Here is a 6,166-nt window from a genome sequence, read left to right as displayed (position 1 = left end):
TTTTCTTATTTAAATCTTCTTAAAAGAAAATCTATGTTTTAATACCAACAGTAACAACAAAAAAACCCCCAAAGAACAAACAAAAACAATTCTGTGTGGGGTACGTGCATACACACACACACACACACACACACACACACACACACACACAAATGTAAAGTGTATAACAGTACAGTCTAGCAAGCTTGAACAGGGTGTGGGAGGGAAGGTAAAATATATCAGGCGCTAAAACTGGACTATAACTCGAGAGAGAGGTTTACAAAAATTATGAGAAATACTAGGTACAACTCTATATCCATTAATTTGGAAAGACAGAGGAAATGTTGATTTTTTAATAAAGATATAAATCCAGCTGGCCCACAATGAATGGCCGCCGCGGCTGCCGCTGCTGCTGAAGCGCAGGCCGCGGGGGCCGTAGCTCCGGCGCAGAAGGGCGCGCCCCGGGGCCCAGGCCCGGCCCCAGCCGCCGCTGCAGAGCTGGCCGGGTGCCCCCGGAGAGCGGCCACGGCTTAGCCGCCGCCGCCGCCGCCGCCATGGCCCAGACGCTGCAGATGCAGATCCCGAACTTCGGCCACAGCATTCTGGAGTGCCTCAAGGAGCAGCGGCTGCAGGGCCCATACTGTGATGTCTCGGTGGTGGTCAAAGGCCCTGCCTTCAAGGCCCACCGGGCCATGCTGGCCGCCAGCAGCTCCTACTTCCGGGGCCTGTCCTACAGCAGCCGGAGTGCGGTGGTGGAGCTGCCGGCGGCTGCACAGCCCCAGTCCTTCAGCAGAGCCTCAGCTTCCGCTACACGGGCCGGCTGAGCATGAACATGGGCGACCAGTTCCTGCTCATGTACACATCGGGCTTCCTGCAGATCCAGGAGATCATGGAGCAGGGCACAGAGTTCTTCCTCAAGGTGAGCTCACCCCGCTGTGACTCCCAGGGCCTGCACGCTGAGGAGGGCCCCTCGTCCGAGCCCCAGAGCCCTGTGGCGCAGACGTCGAGCTGGCCGGCCTGCGGCACCCCACTGCCCTTCGTGTCTCGCGTCAAGACGGAGCAGCAGGAGTCGGACTCTGTGCAGTGCACGCCCGTGGCCAAGCGGCTGTGGGACAGCAGCCAGAAGGAGGCCGGCGGTGGCTGCAGTGGCAACGGCAGCCGCAAGATGGCCAAGTTCTTCGCGCCGGACCTGGTCGCCAACCGGCAGCCCCAGCAGGCCCAGACGGTGGCGGCGGCACAGTGCGCCAGAGTGGCTGGGGGCGGGGGGGAAGCCGGCGGGGGGCGTGGCGGCAGCGGCAGGCGGAGTGGTGAGTGGTCCCAGCACGTCGGAGCGGACCAGCCCGGGCATCTCAAGCGCTTACACCAGCGACAGCCGCGGCTCTTACCACGAGGAGGAGCAGGAGGAGGACGCGGGCGAGAAGGGCACAGACGAGCAGTACCGGCAGATGTGCTATATGTCCGCCACGTACCGCATGATGAATGTAGGCCAGACCGCCGAGAAGGTGGAGGAGGCCCTCCCTGAGCAGGTAGCCCCCGAGTCCCGGAATCACATCCGAGTGCGGCAAGACCTGGCGTCTCTCCCTGCTGAGCTCATCAACCAGATCGGCAGCCGCTGCCACACTCCAGGCTCTATGATGAGGGTGACCCCTCTGAGAAGCTGGAGCTGGTAACAGGCACCAGCGTGTACGTCACCCGGGCGCAGCTCATGAACTGCCACGTCAGCGCGGGCACGCGGCACAAGGTGCTGCTGTGGCGCCTCCTGGCCTCCTTCTTTGACCGGAACACGCTGGCCAATAGCTGTGGCACCGGCGTCCGCTCTTCCAGGAACAGCTCCAGCAGCAAACCGCTGGATGGTCGCGTCCCCCACGCTGTCAAGTACTACTGCCAGAACTTTGCTCCCAGCTTCAACGAGAGCGAGATGAACGCCATCGCAGCCGACATGTGCACCAACGCCCGCCGAGTGTGAGGAAGAGCTGGACCCCCAAGGTCAAGCGGCTTATGGCCGAGGGTGACGCCTACACCACCTTCGTCAGCTACACGGGCAAGATAGAGCCGGACAAGAGGGGTGTGGAGCACGGCTTCGAGACGGCCAGCCATGACGGCGAGGCCGGCCCCTTGGCCGAGGAAGCCGTCCAGTACCCCCCCACCGGACTCTCCCTCGGGGCCGTCACACTCCCCCTCCTGTCACACCTGCCCGCCATCTTGGGCACGAGCTACTGTCTGTCCTTCCCCAGGACCCGCGGGGGCACTGCATGCTCCGGCCCCTCTGCCCACCCCCCACCCCCCGTCCCACCCCCTGACCCCAGTCCGATCAGGGATCCGGGCTGGGAGAGGACGGCAGGTGGTGCGAGATCTGCGTTGCCTTCTCTAGCACACACACTCGTGCACAGTCGGGGGGCTCTTGCTCCCCCTCTTCTAACCCCGAGCAACTGTCTCCCCACTCACCAGGCCAGGCACAGGGAGGGGTTGGCCTGGGGGGCTTGGGAAGACCCCCTTCCCAGGCGCGGGGCCACCTAGCCGGAGCATTCCTCAGCCTCTGCCCCCCTGCAACCCCTTGGGACTCACAGGGGCACCGGGTTCTCAGGACCCCTCCCGCCACCACCTCCCAGTGCTTCCACGTTCCAAAAGCACCTTCCTGTCTCCCTTGTCTGGCCCTGCGCCTGGGGGCTGGGGTAGGCGCGGCCATGAGGACTGCCCGTTTTACAGCTGAGGAAACTGGGGCTCAGAGAAACTCCATGACCGACCTAAGGTGGCGGGCGGTGGCAGGCCCAGCGCCCTTCTCTTCCCCCACCTGTGCTCAGCCTCTCTTGCCGCCACCAGCCCCCTGGGGCCTGAGAGGGGCAGGTCCTGAGAGGGGGGCCCTTGGGGTCAGACCGAGGGTCTCTGAGGATAGAAGGAGAGGTTTCCGGGGCTCGCAGAAGCGTGTGGGTGTGCGTGTGTGTGTGTGCGGGCGTGCGTGTGTAGAAGTTTTGCTTTTAAACAGATGAAGACGTGAGAGGCAGTAGGACCAGGGGTGGAACCCAGGGGAGCAGGCTGGGGAGCTGCTGCCTTTCCCTCCCTTCCCCACCCCACCCCCGACCCCCCAAGGCAGGGCTCCCAGCCCCCAGCCCCTGTACATACTTTTTAAAACATGTTTTTAGCTAATGAAATATTGAAGTATAAGATTCCTATTATTTTTCAAACCAACGGGACCGTGTCTGATATCCCCTTCGGTCCTCGGGGCTGTGGAAGGCAGGACGGAGTGGGGAGCCGGGGGCAGGCTGAATGTGCGCGTGTGTGTGGAGTGGGGGCGCGCGTTGACGAGGGGGGCCCCCCAGGCCCCGCTCTGCCTGAGCTCCCGTGGGTCTGGCCGGCTCACACTCAACCCCAGGGCCTCCGCCCAAGGGCTACATTGCAAGGTCCGGTTGGCTGAGTCCAGCTCCTGGCAGGGCCGTGTCCGCTTCATGGTTACAGATCGTTTGCCGAATCTTCTTTTACCATTCCTCTCTTTCTATCCTTGCCTAGTTCCGCGAGTGGTTTTGTGGATTTTTTTAGTTCTACGTGTAAACTTGGAGGGTTCTTTTTGTTTTTTAACCACCCCCCCCCGCACCCCTCCCCACGCACGGTGGATGTCATTTCTTTGCAGTTCACATTTTTGTCTCCAGCCCTGGTTCTCAAGGCCTCTGTCTCCGAGCAGTCTGACTAGCCCATTGCTCCCAGCAGCCTCTCTCTCTCCAAAGGCAAGGGGATTACAGGAGGTGGGGTGGGGGCCAGCTGGACCACTAGGATCTGACCTGGAGGCCTGTGCCCACCCCCCCCAGGAGCCCCTGCCAGCCTGTGGGGAGCGGGTCCTTCCTGACATCTGCTTGCTGCGAGGGGCAGGGTCAGTCCAGCGGGGCCCTGGCGCTCTGCTTTCCTGGCCCAGCCCCAGTACCTTAGCCCTCAGCCGGCCCGAGTGCGTGGGGCGGGGGGGTGGGGGTCGACAGCCCCAGCTAAAGCACGAGCACCTTGGTCGCACCTCGCCTGCCCCCTCATCCTGGCCTCGACACCCCACCCCAGCGTAGATCCCAAAGCACAGTATCCTGGCACTTGGCAAGCTGCCGGGCCGACCAAGGCCGAGGGGTGGGCTGGGGCTCCAGCCAGACCCCCAAAGGAAGCAGGAGTCCCCGGGCGCTCCCCTCCTTCCAGGCCTCAGCGGGGGCCAGCTGTGTGGGACTGGGGTCTTCTCCCTCCCCACCCCCTTGTCCTGGGCAGGCCCCTGTCCAGCCCCTCCTGGCCTTGTCCTCGGGTGGGGCTTGCCCCATCCTTCCTCCGAGCCCCTGCAGCACGGGGTTGGGTGGCAGAGCGCTCTTGTTTCAGGGACTCCAGGAGGTGCCCCTGGTTCCCTGGACTGTGTGTATAGGTCTGGGGAGGGGGCGGGGGAGGAAACTCCTCACCAGGAGAGCCAAAGACAGGGTTGTGCCTTACCCCAGGAGCCACCCCTGTGCCCTCCCGCCCTGCCCTCCTCGCTCTTGGGCGGCCTGCTGCTTTTCCTGCTTTCCCTTCCCCTGGCCCTGCCCTGCCCTGAGCTGCATGGACCCCCACCCCCGGGCAGCCAGGATGGAACATGAATGGAGAATCACTGACCAACGCAAAAAAGACTCTGGGGGCCCCCCTCCACGTCCCCCAGCCGCCCATTCACCCATGTCTCTTTCACGAAGCACAGATCACCCGCCTCGTCCGCGGGGAGTGCCAACACCCTCCCTGCCCTGGGCCCAGCCCCTCCTCCGGCCCATAAGTGAGATTAAACATTAACTACTGTAAGAAGAGGAGCCGCCCTGGGAAATGTGAACCATGAGAGTATCAGTGATACTGATGAGAATAAACTAAATGCCTTTGTAACAAAAAAAACAAAAAAAAGATATAAATTCATTCTACAAAACTAACAGAACCACAATTCCAAAACCCAACTAAGGTAAACAATTATTTTAAGAAAACCTTAATGAATACAGATCCAATAACTTCTTAACAACTTGAAAAACAAATAGAATTCTAGAGTGTATTAAAGGCACAGTATGTTGTGATACAATTTTTATAATAGGATGCAATGATGGTTCAGGGTTCGGAAATCTATACCAAAGAAGTTTTCAGTGTTGAAGCCTCCTTTTTTCAATTATTTGACAAACGTTCCTTCATTTATTCAGCAAAAATTTACCATGTATTATATATATGCCAGGCACTGAATACTAGGAATTCAGTGGTGAAAAAATGAGGTCCTGGACTTCATGGAGACATCTAGAGAGATACAAATAAAAATAAAATTTTAATACAATAAAAAGGCTGTAAGAGAAATACAGGGAATACTATAGGAATACATAAATTAGCACGCAAACATTAGGGTGCTGTTGGAATAACCCTGTTGCAATGATGATTGCCCATTCTAGGATGGTGGCCGTGGATACAGATAAGATGGGCCTACACAACGTAATCAGAAAGTGGTATAAAATTTTCTGATGATTGACTAGATGGAGAAGGGTGGAGTCAGAGATTCTTTGGGGGGATCTTAATGTATTATGTATAAAAGGGTAAAGAAAGGGTCAAGTAAGTTGAAAAAATACTGTTAGGTATAAACATTACTGCAGCACTTGTCAGCTTTATGGCATTTTCTCATTAAGAGAGAGACGGTGTTAGATAGTACATAATGTTTACCATACATTTGACTACAGAACCCTGTTATTTTTGCAGAACACCTTGTGAGAGTACTGTTTCATGGAACACACTCTGGGAGAAACTGCTTTCCATAAAAACAATCTCTTCCTTTCTACTCCTGCAGCTCTCAATACCTCGGTGAATTGTCTCACCAGCTATATTCAATTCTTTGTGGCTGTCTTGTTCTATCTCTTTACACAGTACATATATTTAGTTTGGTTACTTTCAACTGGATGAGGGTGAAGTGAAAGATTCACTGGAACCTCAGAAGGGGTGCCCCAAAAACCATTAAAAAAGAAAAAAATTATTCTGGACCAGGGTCACCTGTGAATCAACAGGAACAGATCTGAGCCACAGATAAGTTGCAATAAAGCAGTATTAATCTTTGTTAATATCTACAAACGCTACTGAGTAAATTTTCATATAGGTCAGACACCTGAAAATAACAGGCTCGTTGGAAACAAATCCTTCTACTATGAAACTGCTTAAGCAAACAGAAACTTGATTTGAACGCTCTGTG

General features: G+C 56.8%; 1 pseudogene; it reads left to right on the top strand.

The window, feature by feature from the left end:
• The first annotated feature begins 533 nt into the window (after positions 1-533).
• Positions 534-3,664, top strand: LOC101286973 (nucleus accumbens-associated protein 1-like; annotated as a pseudogene).
• Positions 3,665-6,166: the final 2,502 nt, after the last annotated feature.

The sequence above is a fragment of the Orcinus orca genome, chromosome 8 (genome assembly GCF_937001465.1).
Source record: "Orcinus orca chromosome 8, mOrcOrc1.1, whole genome shotgun sequence".
NCBI lineage: Eukaryota > Metazoa > Chordata > Mammalia > Artiodactyla > Delphinidae > Orcinus > Orcinus orca.
The sequence above is the reverse complement of the archived record's forward strand: the minus strand, read 5'-3'. Positions and strand labels throughout refer to the sequence as shown.